General features: G+C 42.9%; 2 protein-coding genes across 8 annotated transcripts in view; one reads left to right on the forward strand and one right to left on the reverse strand.

Annotated features, from left to right (window-relative positions):
- LOC137374372 (putative claudin-24) overlaps positions 1–14,593 on the reverse strand; it is a 149,227-nt gene extending 134,634 nt beyond the window's left edge. For all 7 annotated transcript variants that reach the window (XM_068040358.1, XM_068040359.1, XM_068040352.1 and 4 more), the window contains exon 1: positions 14,344–14,593. The gene's annotated coding sequence lies outside the window, so the exon portion shown is untranslated. The remainder of the gene's footprint in view (positions 1–14,343) is intronic.
- Positions 1–17,825, forward strand: part of wwc3 (WWC family member 3) — a 247,151-nt gene that overhangs the window by 40,497 nt on the left and 188,829 nt on the right. The window lies entirely within an intron of this gene.

A 17,825-nucleotide genomic window follows, 5' to 3' on the forward strand; every position in this document is an offset into this window, starting at 1 on the left:
CCATTCATTTTATTTGAAAGGCAGACAATACTTATTGTAAAATTTCTACGGGGTGTTTGTGGGAGAGTGGGTCCTAAGAGAGGGTTGTTGACACTGCTTTGAAATAGGACCGTCTGTGCCCTATTCAACACCAAATATTCTTTACTCGTCCGGAATTTGTTCAGATGCATTTGGTGGCAGCTGGGTCCAAAGGAGCAAAGAACGTTTAGGGGGAAGCAAAGTACACAGCCTTGATAGAATTCAGTGTCCAGAAAGATCCATGAAAACCCCCAGCACTCGCCGAGCGATGGTTCTCAGTGGCATGGCATCCATGATGTCGATACTGGACGCTTTGCAAATGAAGAGGAATCATTGGATAAGTAGTGGTATGCAGGCTTTATCTGGTGGAGCTCAGACGGAAAGTCTGACTCTGGAAGAAGCTGGCCAGTGGATAGCAGATGAATCGAACAAATTAGGAACAGAAGTAGGCCATTCAGCCCCTCAAGCCTGTTCTGCCTTTCAGGTTAGATCATGGCTGATCTGTATGTTAACTTCATTTACCCACCTTGTTTCCATATCTCTTGATGCCCTTGCCTTACAAAAATCTTTCTTTCAGTTTTGAAAGATTCTATTGACCCGCGATATCAACAGATTTTTGTAGGAGAGTTTCAGATTTCCACTACCCTTTGTGTGAAGAAGTGCTTCCTGACATCACCCTTGCTCTAATTTTAAGGTTACACCCCGTTGTTCTGGATACATCCACCAGAGGAAAGCTTCTATCCACCGTAATAACTCCTTTCATCTTAAACACTTCAATTAGATCACTCCTGAATTTCCTATAGTCAAGGGAATTCAAAACTCGTTGATTCAGCCTGTCCACATAATTTTAAGAGTTTAGGTATTGTGATACATTCTAATGTTTCCAGTTTTCCTCACCATCTTCGCTGCTTGCTTGAAGTGTAATATTTCAACAGAAAATCTGAATGTTTGTTTTCAAAGGACATTGTTTTTCCATTTTTTTTTCTTAATTTGTTAATGTGGTGTGGATGTTGCTGGCAAGGCCAGCATTTATTACCTATCCCTAATTGCCCTTTAGAAGGTGGTGGTGAGCTGCCTTCTTGAACCGCTCTAGTCCATGTAGTGTAGGTAACCCACAGTACTGTTAGGAAGGGAGTCCCAGGTTTTTGAGCCAGTGACAGTGAAGGAACGGCGATATAGTTCCAAGTCAGGATGGTGTGTCGGTTGGAGAGGAACTTGCAGGTGGTGGTGTTCCCATGCGTCTGCTGCCCTTGTCCTTCTAATTGGTAGAGGTCGCGGGTTTGGAAGGTGTTGTTGAAGGAGGCTTGGTGAGTTGTTGCAGTGCATCTTATAGATGGTACACACTGCTGCTACTGTGCGTCAGTGGCGGATGGGGTGCCAATCAAGCGGGAGTTGAGCTTCTTGAGTGTTGTTGGAGCTGCACCCAGCCAGGCAAGTGGAGAGTATTCCATCACACTCCTGACTTGTGCCTTATAGATGGTGGACAGGCATTGAGGAGTCAGGAGGTGAGTTACTCGCCGCAGGATTCCTAGCCTCTAACCTGGTCTTACAGCCACAGCAGTTATATGGCTGGTCCAGTTACGTTTCTGGTTAATGGTGACCCTTAGGATGTTGACAGTGGGGGATCCAATGAAGGTAATGCTGTTGAAGTTCAAGAGGCAATGGTAGATTCTCTTGTTGGAGATGGTCTGGCACTTATGAAGTATGAATGTTACTTGCCACTTATCAACCCAAGCCTGAATGTTGTCCAGGTCTTGCTGCATGCGGGCACAGACTGCTTCTGTAGCTGAGGAGTTGCAAATGGCACTGAGCATTGTGTAATCATCACCGAATATCCCCGCTTCTGCCTTATGATTGAAGGAAGGTTATTGCTGAAGCAGCTGAAGATGGTTGGGCCTAGGACACCACCCTGAGGAACTCCTGCAGTGATGTCCTGAAGCTGAGGTGATTGGCCTCCAGCAACCACAACCTTCTTCCTTTGTGCTCGGCATGACTCTAACTAGTGGAGCATTTCACCCCTCCACAGAGTTCCCTTGACTTCACTTTTGTCGAACTCCCTGATGCCATACTCGGTCAAATGATATGATATAGAGATACAGCACTGAAACAGGCCCTTCGGCCCACCGAGTCTGTGCCGACCATTAACCACCCATTTATACTAATCCTACACTAATCCCATATTCCTACCACATCCTCACCTGTCCCTATATTCCCTACCATCTACCTATACTAGGGGCAATTTATAATGGCCAATTTACCTATCAACCTGCAAGTCTTTTGGCTGTGGGAGGAAACCAGAGCACCTGGAGGAAACCCACGCAGACATAGGGAGAACTTGCAAACTCCACACAGGCAGTACCCAGAATTGAACCCGGGTCGCTGGAGCTGTGAGGCTGCGGTGCTAACCAGTGCGCCACTGTGATTTCCAAGGGCAGTCATTCTCATGTTTGGCTCAAGGCTATAATGAGGTCAAGAGCCGAGTGGCTCTGCTGGACCCCAGCCTGAGCATCAGTGAGCAGGTTATTGCTGTCTAAGTGCCATTTGATAGCACTGTCAGTGACACATTCCATCACTTGCTGATGATGGAGAGTATACTGATGGGGCCGTAATTAGCTGGATTGGATTTGTCCTGCTTTTTGTGGATAGGAGATATCTGGGCAGTTTTCCAGTAGATACCAGTGTTGTAGCTGTATTGGAACAGGTTAGCTAATGGTGCAGCTGGTTCTGGAGCATAAGTCTTCAATATTACAGCTGGGATGTTGTCAGGACCCATAGCCTTTGCAGCATCCAGTGCCTTCAGCCATTTCTTGATTTCACATGGAATGAATCAAATTGGCTGAAGACTGGCATCTGTGATGCTGGGGACCTCAGGAAGAGGCCGAGATGGATAATCCACTCAGCACTTCTGGCTGAAGATGGATGCAAATGATTCAGCCTTGTCTTTTGCACTGATGTGCTGGTCTCCCCCAATATTGAGTGAGGATGGTTCTGGAACCACCTCCTCCAGTTAGTTGTTTATTCGTTCAGCACCATTCATGATTGGATGTGGCAGGACTGCAGAGCTTTGATCTGATCCGTTGGCTATGGGATCGCTTAGCCCTGTCCATCGCATGCTGCTAATGCTGTTACACATGCAAGTCATCCTGCGTTGTAGCTTCACCAGGCGGGAACCTCATTTTTGGGTACACCTGGTGCTGCTCCTGGCATACTCTCCTACATTCCTCATTGAACCAGGGTTGGGCCCCCTGGCTTGATGGTAATGGTAGAGTTAGGGATATGCCAGGCCATGTGGTTGATTCCAATTCTGCTGCTGCTGATGGCATCCATTAGGTGCTGTAGACTGTTTTGAGCTGCTAGATCTGTTCTGAATCTATCGCATTTTGCACGGTGGTAGTGCCACATAACACATTGGAGGGTGTCCTCAGTATGAAGACAGGATTTTGTCTCCACAAGGACTGTACAGTGGTCACTCCTACCAATACTGTCATAGACAGATGCATCTGTGACGAGTAGACTAGCGAGGACGAGGTCAAGTATGCTTTTCCCACATTTTGGTTCTCTTTATTTCTAACTGCAGGCTTCAGTGTGTGAAATAAAGTGGATATAGCCTGGTCATTATTAACTTGTGTATACCACAGGTGTCGGTTGATACTTTTCTTTAAAAGAAAAAAGTGACGTTTAGTTTTAATGGGAATTATTACAAATGCAAATGATGCTTTAATGCTCTGCAGATGTGGCGTGAAGCCATCTTGAAAATCCCACTAGCTTCGGTTAAGTATTGAATTTATTTAGCTAGGATGGATTGTGAAATAAATCTGAATAGTATTGGTTTGTGACTATCTCCCTATGACTGTTTGAAGATATTATATTATATGTAGATTTTCTGTTGCCCACTGTATAAGAAAGAAATGACTTGGATTTATATAGTACCTTTCATGATCTCGGGAGAAACCAAAGTGCTTTACAGCCAATGAAGTACTTTTGAAGTGTAGTCACTGGTGTAATGTAGGAAACACAACAGCCAATTTTTGCACAACAAGGTCCCACAAACAGCAATGAGATAATGAAGGAATGGTACCATAGAAGTTATGTTTTGAGTCAGTAATACAGAGGCTTGGACTAATGATCCAGACACATGAGTTTAAATCTCGCCACGACAGCTGGGGAATTTAAATTTAGCTCATTAAATAAATCTGAAATAAAAAAAAACCTCATATTAGCTAAGGTGACCATGAAACTACCAGACTGTTGCAATGCCCTTTAGGGAAGGAAGTTACCTGGTCTCATTTTATATGTGACTCCAGATCCACAGCAATGGAATTTTACTCTTAATTGCCTTCTGAAATGACTTAGCAAGCCGCTCTGGTTGTACCAAACTATTATGACAACAATATAATAAGAATAAAAGTGGATGGACAACCCCACGTTTACCTAGGCATTGGATTCTGAAATAACAAAAGCACATCTTGCAAAATGCGTCTCACTAACATCTGGGGATTTGTGCCAAAATTGGGAGAGCTGTCACGCAGACTAGTCAAGCAACAACCTGACATAGTCATACTCACCAATTCGTACCTTTTCAGACAATGCCACAGACCCCTCCTCATCATCCCTGGGTATGTCCTGTATCACCAGCATGACCCCATGAAGTCTCACAGCATCAGGACAAATATATATAGTCAAGGAAGCCTCCTGCTGATTACCAAGAACCATCCTCGCTCAGCTGATGAATCAATACTCCTCCATGTTGAAGACCACTTGGAAAAAGCACTACTCTGGGTGGGGGATTTCAGTGTCCATCACCAAGAGTGTCTCAGTAGTACCACAACTGACGAGAAGGCTGAGTACTGAGGGACGTAGCTCACAGACTGGGCTTGCGGTAGGTGGTGAGAGAACCAACAGGAGGGAAAAATCTACTTGACCTCGTGTGTGCCAATCTATCAGGGGTCAGCAGCATGTCCGTTCAGAGGCACCGGTGACCTTGGTAAAAGATTTTGAGGTCCGTGACAGGTAATTTCAGGTATGAGAAATTTCCCATTGGCTTCTTCTTTCCGACCAGAGTGGTTTTAAAAAAAATCGCACTGTCAATTTCACAGTTGACAGGTGCTGGAAGCAGGAACGGCGATTCTGAACTTCGGACAGCTTGGGGTTTTCTGGTGGATTCCGATTATTTTTTTTAAAAAGCTTGTTGGAAAACCCTGAATCTGTCTGAAGTTTGGAAACTGCTGTTCCTGCTTCAGCAATGGACGGAGGTGGAGGTGGGGGTCTCGCACAGAGAAAGATATGGGGGGTGGGGGGAAGAGAGAGAGAGATGGGGACATGGGGAGAGAGAGGGACAGAGATGGAGAGAGAGATAGCGGGAACAATGGGGGGGACAACACAAAGGGTGGGACACAGAGCGGGGGAAAGAGAGGCAGAGAGGAGAGAGGCAGACAGACACAGAGAGAGGGATCAAGATCACTGCAGATAGATGAACATCTGTCCAAAATAATTCTGCATTGCTACAGCAAGCGTGCAGGCAGACATTGACTACTTGTGCAAGAAAAAAAATGCTAGGTATCATACTAAATCAGTGTCCAAGATAGTGACAGGAAAGTAAGACAATAAATTAGTCTTCTCATTTAAAGCTTCTTCACAAAAATGCGCATTTGTTGTTTTGATCTAATTTTAAATGCCTTTATCTTTCTGAAATTGTCTCAGCGGCCCCCTATGCAAGACAAAAATTGTAATATGGCTCCCCACGCGAAAAGGTTGGACACCTCTCTCTCTCTCTCTCTCTCTCTCTGTCCTTTCTCTCTCTCTCTCTCTGTTCTTCTCTCTCCTCCCTCTCTCTCCCCTTCTCTCTCCCTCTCTCGCGCTCTCTCTCTCTCTCTCTCTCTCTCTCTCTCTCTCCCCCAACTCCCTAGCAGCTAGGTTAGTTTAAAGGCTTGTGTTATATAAACTCATTTTAAAATGGCAAAAGTCACTTAGGGAATGTCTTGATTTCTATGCTCTGGCATGCATTACTTTCACTTGGGGCACAAGCTCAGTGGCATGTTGAAAGTTGCTGGACTTTTACTTCTATATAACCGTCACAATTCCGCTGCTATCCATGTGGAATCACATTGTTCCAGAACTTGTATTGAGGGGAAAACTGGCAAGAAAATCTAAGGAGTCTCCAGAAGTCAGCACTGTAAGTTCTTCATGAATACAAGAGTGTGGTGTAACGGGGCTGAGTGATATTGGCAAAAAGCAGGATGCTGCTGACTTGTATACAATAGTAAATACAATGTAATGGTTAGCTTTAATAAACCTTAATCTATGATCAACTGTCTACGATGTCTTAAAATCCATGCTGCATTCGCTGTTTTAAAAACTGTCGGGGAAGACATAGTAAAAATATATCACATTTCAATGACTACGTTAGAAACAGTCATTAGCTGATTTTTTTGCTGTGAATTGGATGAAAGGACAGGTTGTATAAGTATGTCAAAGATCAGTAACTGCAATGTGCATCATTTACTATCCAGTTTGAGGGCAGATAACCTGAGTGACCAATGTCATTTGAAAGTTGTCTGTACCATATAATTACATTACATTAAAACTGCACCTTTGCTAACAGGTAAGAGATTTGGCTTGGACATAAATTGGTTAGTCTGGAGTACAATCATACAGATGATTAAGCATTTTATAACTGAATAATACATGCAGTAACAACCGCTCAATTTTTTGCAGAAAAGCTTTTTTAAAATTATTTTGTCAGGGCTGAATCAGAATCAACAGTGATAGACTGAGATGTGGGTATAAGTGAATTTAAGAGAATCACTTTATTGGAGGAACTGAAGGGCACTCTTCATTTGTAATTGTTTTTATCTTAGTTTGTCACCAGCTTTGGTGAGTAAATGACATTTTGTCGATGAGAGATGCTGTTGTTTCTGTATTTTTGAATCCAGGACCTGGTTTAACAGGCTGTCAAGATGAATAAACTAGTCTTGGCTACCTACTGTTAATCTCTCTGTCCCTTCCTGGCTCGCTCTGCTTTTCTGTTTTATATGACTCTTTTGAAGTACTATCTGTTCCATCCTACAAAATGCTCCTGATTTTGAGATCACTGCCCTTTTGTTGGTTGTCCTGTCTTCAGACACATATTACAAGCAGGTGGAGAAGTTGTACAAACATTAACCACCACGGGTTAAATTGTGTTGTGACAATAGCAGTATGAGAAATGGTCTGTCTTCCTATTGCTGATTTTATTTTTTTCTACTGACTCATCTCAATAACCACAATAACAATCCGCTCCTTGAGTTTTATGGTTTATTGGATGAATTTGCACTTCTGACACAGTGTGAATCCACAGAGGTCAACCGATAAGGTCTATCTAGAATCCCATGACATGGTGACATGTTCTAGTCAACAGAAGTAATTCACTTTGGTGTTGCTAGCTAGCTAATACTGTTGTGCTGCTCTCCATTGATATTTGTATGCTGAGCTACTTTATTTATAGGGAGAAATGTGTTTTAAATCAGACTGTGTTTTGATGGCATTAGATTGGCTATACCCTTTATATACAGTATCATGGAACTTTTTTCTCTCTGTTTAAAAATAGTGTGCCTTTAAGACTGAGAGTTGTTCTCTCCCTTTGAGAACAGTGTGTGACAGCAGCAAGCCTGTTTCCTAGGCAACAGCAGGAGAGAGAGGAAGCCACTTGCTGTATTGTATTAGTTAACTGTGTGTAGAGACCAGCTAGAACCAGTTTGATCTGGAGACCAGTGAAGCATGCTCTACACTGAAGGAAGGATCTCTCTTAGCAGAAAAAATACATTGATATACAGGCTATGTATTGCCTAAGAAGAGAAAAGAACCCTGGAAAAGAACACCTGCATTGTTGTAGGTAGTAAATTCCTTTTTACTTCCAAACTCGAAGAATTCACTGTGTCAGGAGTGACACTCTGTTGCCTTCTTGTGTTTGCTGGATTTCTCAGTAATGTTTCGACTGAAAGGCTACCAATTTTAAAGTCAGGGGGGACGTGTTGCTATGCTCCTTGGTGACGGAACTGTGTGATGCCTGCTGCAGCCGAGGTGCTTTGATGCCTATCCCTTAAAGACTGTTTGTCGAATTCGCCTGGAGACTTCGAGTGGTACCTGACTATTCTACACTGGGACACCTCACCAACCGGGAACATAAATCACCAGAACTTACAACTCAGCTACTTATTTATTCCTAAGTAACATTATTTTTAGACCGATTACCCATTGGCTTTTGAATGTATGTGTGTGTACATGAAGGTTAGGATAAATAAGAAGTTAAGGTCTTTAGACATAAATTTATCTCAGTAGTGTTTAAGATTTAGTTTATTAATAAATAGTTAATTTGTTGTTGTTTAAAGATACCTGGTTTGGTCTGCTTTTATTCTGGGGGGTTAATAAAGTGTTTAATTTGGCTAATTTCCAGTAGGTGGGAGAACTTTAATAGTATGCTATGACCTGTGCAGCAATGGGACTGAATTGACAGTGCATTGCTCCAGCCTCGGTCGTAACAACAGATTAATTGCCCGTATCTGCGACTGAGTCAATAATTTTATCAAATGTCCATGGGGCAACATATTGGTGCCTATCCGTGCAATCTACCTGTCGCAGATGGATCTGCACATGACCAGATTGGTGGGGGTGACCACCACAAAGCCCTTTTGGAAATCAAGTCCTGTCTTCACCCATCATTGTGCTGTGTGGCACTACCACCATGCTAAATGGGATAGATTCAGAACAGATGTGATCCATTCTGATGAAAGGTTATCGACCTGAAATATTAACTCTGTTTCTCTCCACAGATGTTACCTGACCAGCTGAATATCTCGAGTCATGGGGTCATTTCTGGCCCATTGAGTCTATGCCGGCACTCCATGGAGCAATCCAGTCAGTCCCACTCCCCGTTCGATTTCCATAGCCCTGCAAATTTATTTCCTTCAACTGCCCATCCAATTTCCTTTTGAAATCATTGATTGTCTCCGCTTCCACATCCTTCGTGGGCAGTTCCAGGTCATTACCATTTGCTGCTTATAAAGGTTCTGCCTTGTTCTTTGTTTTCCTTATTCCTTCTTCCTTGTTTTCCCCCTGCATCTCTTGCCCCAAAACTTAAATCTTTGGGCGGCCCAGTGGCGCAGTGGTTAGCACCGCAGCCTCACAGCTCCAGCGACCCGGGTTTGGTTCCGCGTGGGTTTCCACCGGGTTCTCCGGTTTCCTCCCACAGCCAAAGACTTGCAGGTTGATAGGTAAATTAGCCATTGTAAATTGCCCCTAATTGTAGGTAGGTGGTAGGAGAATGGTGGGGATGTGGTAGGGAAAATGAGATTAATGTAGGATTAGTATAAATGGGTGGTTTTTGGTTGGCACAGACTCGGTGGGCCGAAGGGCCTGTTTCAGTGCTGTATCTCTCTATGACTCTTTGTCCTCTAGTCCTTGTACCATCAGGTAATGCTAACAATTTTTTCTTGTCTGACTTATCTAAGCCTGTCATAATAACCTTGTACACCTCTATTAAATCTCCTCTCAATCTCCTTTGCTCCAGGGAGAGCAAGCACAGCTTTTCCAACCTAACCTTGTAACTAAAATCCCCCATCCCTGGAACTATTCTGGTAAATCTCTTCTGCACCCTCCCCTCTCAAGGGCCCTAGCATCCTTCCTAAAGTGTGGTGACCAGAACTAGATATAATACATAGTTGGGGCCTAACCAGAGCTTTATAAAGATTCAGCATAACTTCCCTGCTTTTGTACTCCATGCCTCTATTTATGAAGCCCAAGATCTCATACGCTTTGCTAACCATTCTCTCAATATTCCAGCATGTTCTGTTATTTTAGATTTAGCTCAAAAAACTCCAACCGGTTCGTTAAACAAGCTTTCCCATTCATAAATCCATGTGGACCATCAGCTGGTCCCCAGTGAGGTGGTGGTGGTGGGGGTGGGGGGTGGTAGGGGTGGCTTGTGACGGTCGGGGGGGCCCTCCTTGGGGCACAGGGTGTCCGATTAGGAGGAACCGCCCAGCCTGCGAGGAGGCCACCAGGTATTTCTGGGTGGCCTCCTCAGCTTGCGACGTGCCGATCCACCTCTGGTAATATACCAGCGGTGGCAGGAGGAAGCCCATAAGTGGCACTTAATTGGCCACATAAGAGTCTCAATTGACCTGGGGTGGGCTGGCTGTTTGCCACCTCCCCTTCTGCTGGTAAAATGGCAGCATGGTAAGGTTGACGATGGGAATGGCACCCCTTGCCTCCCACTAGATTTTATGCCTCAGCCCCACCCCGGCGCGGGGAAGACGTAAAATTCCAACCACCATCTCAGAAGCCAGTTAAGAAATGGCTGATGCATTGGATACAGCAAAGGCTGTGGGCTCCAACAACATCCTGGCTGTAGTGCTGAAGACTTATGCTTCAGAAAGAAAAACAGAAAATTCTGGAAATACCCAGCAGGTCTGGCAGCATCTGCGGCAAGAGAAACTTAATGTTTCAGGTTAATGTCTTTCTGTCAGAGGATCGGAAGTGGGGATGTTTGCTGATTACACAACGTTCAGTTCCATTCGCAATTCCTCAGATAATAAAGCCTGTGTTTGCATGCAGCAAGACCTGGACAACATTTCAGGCTTGAGCTGATGTGTTGCATGCATGTTACTTGCCACTTAAATGCCAGGCATGTCTATCTCCAATAAGGGAAAGTCCAACTAACTCTCCTTGACATTCAATGGTATTACCATCATCGAATTCCCCACCATTGACCAGAAGCTGAATTGGAACAGCCATTCAATACTGTGGCTCCAAGAGCAGGCCAGAGGCTGGGAATTCTGCAGTGAATAACTCACCTCCTGACTCCCCAAAGCCTCTCCACATCTACAAGGCACACCCAAGTCAGACGTGCGATGGAATACTTTCTACTTGCCTGGATGGGCGCAGCTCCTACAACACTCAAGAAGCTCGACACCATTCAGATCAAAGGAGCCCGCTTGATCAGCATCCCATCCATCACCCTTAAAACATTCCCTCCACCACTGACAGCAGTGTGTACCATCTACAAGATGCACTGCAGCAACACACCAAGTCTTCTTCAAGAGCACCTTCCAAACCTGGGACCTCTACCACCTAGCACAACAAGGACGACAGATTCATGGGAACACTACCACCTGCAAGTTCCCCTCCCACATGCCATTCTGACTTGGAACTATATCTCCATTCCTTCATTGTCACTGGGTCAAAATCCTGTACTCCCTCCCAAACAGCACTGTAGGTATACCTACACCACACAGACTGTGGCAGTTCAAGAAGGCAGCTCACCACCTGCTCAAGGGCAATTAGAGATGGGCGATAAATGTTGGACTTGCCATCCTGTGAATTAAACAAAAAATTGACCAGATGATCTGTTTTAGTGATGTTAGTTGATAAATATTGGTCAGGACACAAGAGAAACCTCCCCTGATCATCATCAAAAAGTGCTTTGGAATCTTGTGTCTACCCGAAAGGGCAGATGGAGCCTTGGTTTAACATCCCATTTGAAAGCTGACATTCTCAACAGTACAGCACTCCCTCAGTACTGCACTGGTGTGTCAGCCTAGATTTTGTGCTTAGGTCTCTGCTGTGTTCTTTTTATAGTTTTGCCAGTGTTCTAAAGATGGAAGTTTTGCAGTAGTCTTTCAAGAGTCACATATAGTTGCAGTATTTTGATAAATTGTGCATGAGACTGGTGGAATGTGACACCTATTTCACTAAATTTGCCTCAGTAACAGTGCAATTAATGTAACTGCTGGTCTGCGGTATTGGAGACTGTAGAAGAAATCATTGTTTTTGAATTGCCTGCCTTTAGTATTGTGATGGCCTATGTATCATTGTCTGAATTTCTTAAATCTAGTCAGATGGCAATTACTTACATTCTTGCCACTGCTTCTCATACTTTGTGTGGTTGGCACAATCTGCACCATGTTGTTGGTATTCTATGATTTTCAATCAGCAGCCAATTTTCTCATTGCCTTGACATCTTACTCAGGTTCATTTGATGTTGTGGTTGCTCAGAAGGCATATTATTGAGGGCCTTAAGGCGTGCAGGGTGTATCTACAGGTATATTAATCTTCTTGCAGAACAATGTTAGTCAAAATGGAAGAGAACCTTGTTGTAAAAACTATTCACAAGGCAGGAAGAGTGGTTGGTCAGTTTGCCAAACTTGAAATATAAAACGTTTCTGAGAGAGGAGATATCGCAACATCCTGTGGCCTGGTTGCTCTAATTGGACACACTATGTATCTGGGTACACTCGGTATCCTGACTTAAGAGCATCTTTTAGTAGGCGTCTATAAGACTAATAACCTATCCACCCTGGCTTATTAAATGTTGTAAAATGAGGCTGCAAAGCTCTTTTAGATTTAGCAACTTGGATATCCATCCATCTATTCAGTATTTTTGGAGGGAAAAAACACTTCGTAAAGTCATAGTAACTGACTATCCAAGTGTCGACTCAAATCTAATTAATCTTGAAAGGACTTTGCTTTCACTGATTATTTTTTAATGTGGCTACTTTTAAGATTTATGAGTAATATATCTATGGATAGAGTAGATAGTTTTGTGGTTATGTTACTAGACTAGTAATCCACAGTTTGAACTAATAATTTTGATGAAGTGAGTTCAGATCTCACCATGGCAGTTTTAAGGATTTGAATTCAGTTTTTTTTAAAAATCTGGTGCTGAAAGCTTTTATCAATAAAAGTGACAATGAAGCTGTCAGATTGTAAAAGCCCAACCAGTCCAATAATGTCCTTTAGGAAAGAAAACCTGCTGACCTTTCCCGGTCTGCCTGATATTTGACTCCAATCCCACACTAACATGGTTGACTTTAACTGCTCTCTGATAGCAAGCTATCCAGCTGTATCAAATCAACAACTAGGGTTGGGCAATAAATGGCAGCCTTGCCAGTGAAGCCCACATCCCAAGAATGAATAAAAGCACGCTGACATATGCAAAAAAAACTTTCTTTTAAATGTGTATATCTAAAATGGATAAAGTTTGTCGATTTTAAATGTACAGGAATAAGTTTTTAATTAATTCTTGGGATGTGGGCATTGCTGGCAAGGCTGGCATTTTTACTCTTCTCTAGTTTGGCTTGAGAAGGTGGTGTTGGACCACCTTGTTTGAAATACTGCAGTTCATGCAATGCCAAGACTGGGTTGGTGAAGAGAAAGAAACAACTTGTGTTTATTTAGCGTCAATTTTTGACCTCAGGCTATCCTAAAGTGCTTTATAGCTGATAAAGTACTTTTGATGTGTAATGTAGGAAATATGATCGACAATTTACACAGAACAAGGTTCCACAAACCGATCTGTAATAATCTTTAGTGTTGTTGGTTGAGACATAAACTTCGGCCATGATACCTGGGAGAACTCCCTTGCTATTCAAAATAGGCACACAGGATTTTTTACATCCATCTGAGAGCGCAGATGGGACCTCAGTTTAGTTTAGTTTAGTTTAGAGATACAGCACTGAAACAGGCCCTACGGCCCACCGAGTCTGTGCCGACCATCAACCACCCATTTATACTAATCCTACACTAATCCCATATTCCTACCACATCCCCACCTGTCCCTATATTTCCCTACCACCTACCTATATTAGGGGCAATTTATAATGGCCAATTTACCTACCAACTTGCAAGTCTTTTGGCTTGTGGGAGGAAACCGGAGCACCCGGAGAAAACCCACGCAGACACAGGGAGAACTTGCAAACTCCACACAGGCGGTGCCCAGAATTGAACCCGGGCTGCTGGAGCTGTGAGGCTGCGGTGCTAACCACTGCGCCACTGTGCCGCCCCATCTGAGTTTAACACCTCATCTGAATGATGGCGCTTCTGACAGTGCAACGCTCCCACAGTACTGCATTGAAGTGTCAGTCTGGATTATGTGGTCAAGTCTGTGGAGTGGGGATTGAACCCACCACCTCAGAGTCCAAGCTGACACCTGAGATATATTTAAATTGCCAGTGCTACAGCACTTGTCAGAAATTCAGAATTCTGGTGTACAAACAAGGGTGGGAAATAGCTTTAGGCTGAATGTAAGGTTTTTGAACTTCACATTGTTTCAGGTTTTATGTTGAGTTCTAGATGGTGGAAAGCACCAGCTTTGGAAAGATCTCTGCATAGGATTCAAAACATGAATTCATTGCAAAGCAATTGGTACATTGCTCGAGGCTAGAAATTTAGTGCTGAGTTGACATCAGAACTGGCAAGAGTTTTGTACCAACAGCATAAACACTATTATCCCATGGGTCCATTATTCTCCGGATATTAAAATTAAGGAAGAAATTGGATTGAACAACTTACTGTTCGCAGTTGTTTAAGGATCACGCTTCATCTCTGCCACAGTGAAAGTTCTTTTCTTCATAAATCCAGTGAAGCAGTTGACTTTTTTGGTACTGCTATCTCACCCATTTTTCTTTTAACGAAACAATATTTTTGTTTTTGATGCCCTGGAGCTTTTACAGTTCTGAAAGCTTTCTGTACTTTGAGTAGGAATCGCAATTTGTGACTCAGCATTTGTGTTCCGTGTGACACTGATTGATCGACCCCTGTAACATTGTGTTTCGGAGTGAACTATTGGTCTGCACCAAGGTTTTTGACCTTGGTAAACCCTGAATGTCCTCGTGTGATGCAACATCTGTTGCATGTGAATGTAGAAGTCAAGGTAAAAGCATTGTTTACCTTGTAATTTGTGTTTTAAAATCTTTTTTCTACATTTTAAAATTAAATGATTATAAACCATCAGTATTAATGTATATTTTTGCATTAATCACAAGACTGATCAGTCTGCCTAAGGGTATGATGAATTACAGCATATGACTATAAAATTCAGATCTTGAACATAAATTGAGATTTGAAGGATTTATTTTCTCCCCACAGGGTATTGTAGACTTGGACAAGTTTCTTCCAGTTCCTAAATGTAGTGACATTGTGAATAATTGTCTTACATTCATGCTTTGGAGTTTACCCTTTAAACAGCTTATGTGAGCTAACCAGAAAGGCTGGAATCATTGCAACAGCACTCTGGATCCAATAAGAAGGGTTTAGGGGTAGTCTGGTTAAAGTCATTCCAGCCAGATAATTATGACACTGACTCTGAAGAATTCCATACGAACATACGAATTCCTGCTCCGCCATTCAATAAGATCATGGCGTAATCACGACCCCACTTTCCCGCCGATCCCCAATAACCTTTCACCCCCTTGCTTATCAAGAATTTATCTCCCTCTGCCTTAAAAATATTCAAAAACTCTGCTTCCATCGACTTTTGAGGAAGAGAATTCCAAAGACTCATGACCCTCTGAGAGAAATAATTTCACCTCATCTCTGTCTTAAATGGGCGACCCCCAATTTTTAAATCGTGACCCCCTAGTTCTAGATTCTGCCACAAGAGGAAACATCCTTTCCACATCCACCCTGTCAAGACACCTCAGAATCTTATATGTTTCAATCAAGTCACCTCTTACTCTTCTAAATTCCAGCAGATAGAAGCCTAGCCTGTCCAATCTTTCCTCATAAGACAACCCACCTTTTCCAGGTATTAATCTAGTAAACTTTCTCTGAACTGCTTCCAACGCATTTACATCCTTCTTTAAATAAGGAGACCAATACTGTACACAGTACTCCAGATGTGGTCTCACCAATGCCCTGTATAACTGAAGCATAACCTCCCTACTTTTGTATTCAATTCCCCTCGCAATAAACGATAACATTCTATAAGCTTTCCTAATTATGTGCTGTACCTGCATTTTGTGATTTTTGCACGAGGACACCCAGATCCCTCTGCATCTATGAGCTCTGCAATCTCTCACCATTTAGATAATATGCTTTTTTATTCTTGCTGCCAAAATGGACAATTTCTCATTTTCCCATATTATACCCTATTTGCCAGATCTTTGCCCACTCAGTTAACCTATCTATATCCCTTTGTAGCCTCCTTATGTCCTCTTAACAACTTACTTTCCTACGTTTCTTTGTGTCATCAGCAAATTTAGCAACCGTACCTTCAGTCCCTTCATCCAAGTCATTTATATAAATTGTAAAAAGTTGAAGCCCCAGCACAGATCCCTGTGGCACATCACTCGTTACTTCTTGCCAACCAAAACATGACCCATTTATGCCTACTCTCTGTTTCCTGTTAGCTAGACAATCTTCTATCCATGCCAAAATGTTACCTCCTACAACATGAGCTTTTATTTTCCGCAATAACCTTTGATGTGGCACCTTATCAAATATCTTGCAGAAATCTAAGTACAGTACATCCACTGGTTCCCCTTTGTCCACAGCACATGTTACTTCTTCAAAGAACTCCAATAAATTGGTTAATCATGATTTCCCTTTAACAAAACCATGTTGTCTCTGCCTGATTATTTTGAATTTTTCTAAGTACCCTACTATAACATCTTTAATAATAGCTTCTAACATTTTCCCCAAGACAGATGTTAAGCTAACTAGCCTGTAGTTTCCTGCTTTCTGTCTCCCTTTTTGAATAAAGGAGTTACATTGGCTATATTCCAATCTAATCGAACCTTCCCTGAATCGAGGAAATTTTGGAAATTTCCATAAGCTATTCAAGACTTTTGCTGTACTATTTTTGTCTATTTTATTCTGATCTTTCCAAGTTTGTAGACAAGTTAAAATAACAGGCATTAGTAATGGTAAAGGTAACCTGCAGATGGTGTCATATAAACTGCATTTCGGAAAAGTTGCATTCTGCTTTTGTGTTCTGAAAGACGAAAAAATTCTTGTTGTATTTAACTGCTAATTACATCCAAAAAAGGTGTAGTGGTGGACAAGTGCGGGAGGCAATTTGTGCACAGCAAGACCCCAGACATGACAGCAACAACAACTTTTATTTATGTAGCACCTTGAAAGTAATAAAACATCTCTAGGTGTCTCACAGGAGTGTTATAAAGCTAATTTTGAGACTGAGCTACATAAGGCGATATTACAGCAGATTGCCAAAAGCTTGGTCAAAGAGGTAGGTTTTCAGAAGCATCTTAAAGGAGGAAAGAGAGGCAGAGAGGTTTAGAGAGGGAATTACGGAGCCTAGGGTCTAGGCAACTGAAGGTACGACCACCAATGGTGGAGCAATTAAAATTGGGGATGCTCAAGGAGCCAGAATTAGATGAGTGCGGATATCTGAGGGTTGTGGGCCTGGAGGAGATTTACAGAGATGGGGAGAGGTGAGGCCATGGAGGGATTTGAAAACAAGGATGAGAATTTTAAAATTGAAGCATTACTTAACCGGGAGCCAATGTGGGTCAGAAACTACAGGGGTGATAGGTGAACAGGACTTGTTATGGGTAAGGACATGGGCAGCGGAGTTTTGAATGACCTCCAGTTTACAGAAGGTAGAATGTGGGAGACCAGCCAGCAGTGCGTTGGAAAAGTTAAGTCTCGAGGTAACAAGGCATAGATGGATTTCAGCAGCAGATGAGCTCAGGCAGGGACAAAGTCGGACAGTGTTATAGAGGTGTTATTGGGCAGTCTTGATGATGGCGCAGATATGTGGTCGGAAGCTCATCTCAGGGTCACGTATGGCACCAAGATTGCAAACAGTCAGGTTTGGTCTCAGACAGTTGCCAGGGAAAAGGATAGAGTTGGCAGGTAGGGAACAGAGTTTGTTGTGGGGACTGCAGATAATGGCTTTGATCTTCCCAATATTTAATTGGAAACACAGCAAATGAATATTTTATTAAATTCTTATATAGTGTGTGGGTATTGCTGGCAAGGCCAGCATTTGCTGCCTATCCCTAATTGTCCTTGTCAACTGAGTGGCTTGC

The sequence above is a fragment of the Heterodontus francisci genome, chromosome 10 (genome assembly GCF_036365525.1).
Source record: "Heterodontus francisci isolate sHetFra1 chromosome 10, sHetFra1.hap1, whole genome shotgun sequence".
NCBI lineage: Eukaryota > Metazoa > Chordata > Chondrichthyes > Heterodontiformes > Heterodontidae > Heterodontus > Heterodontus francisci.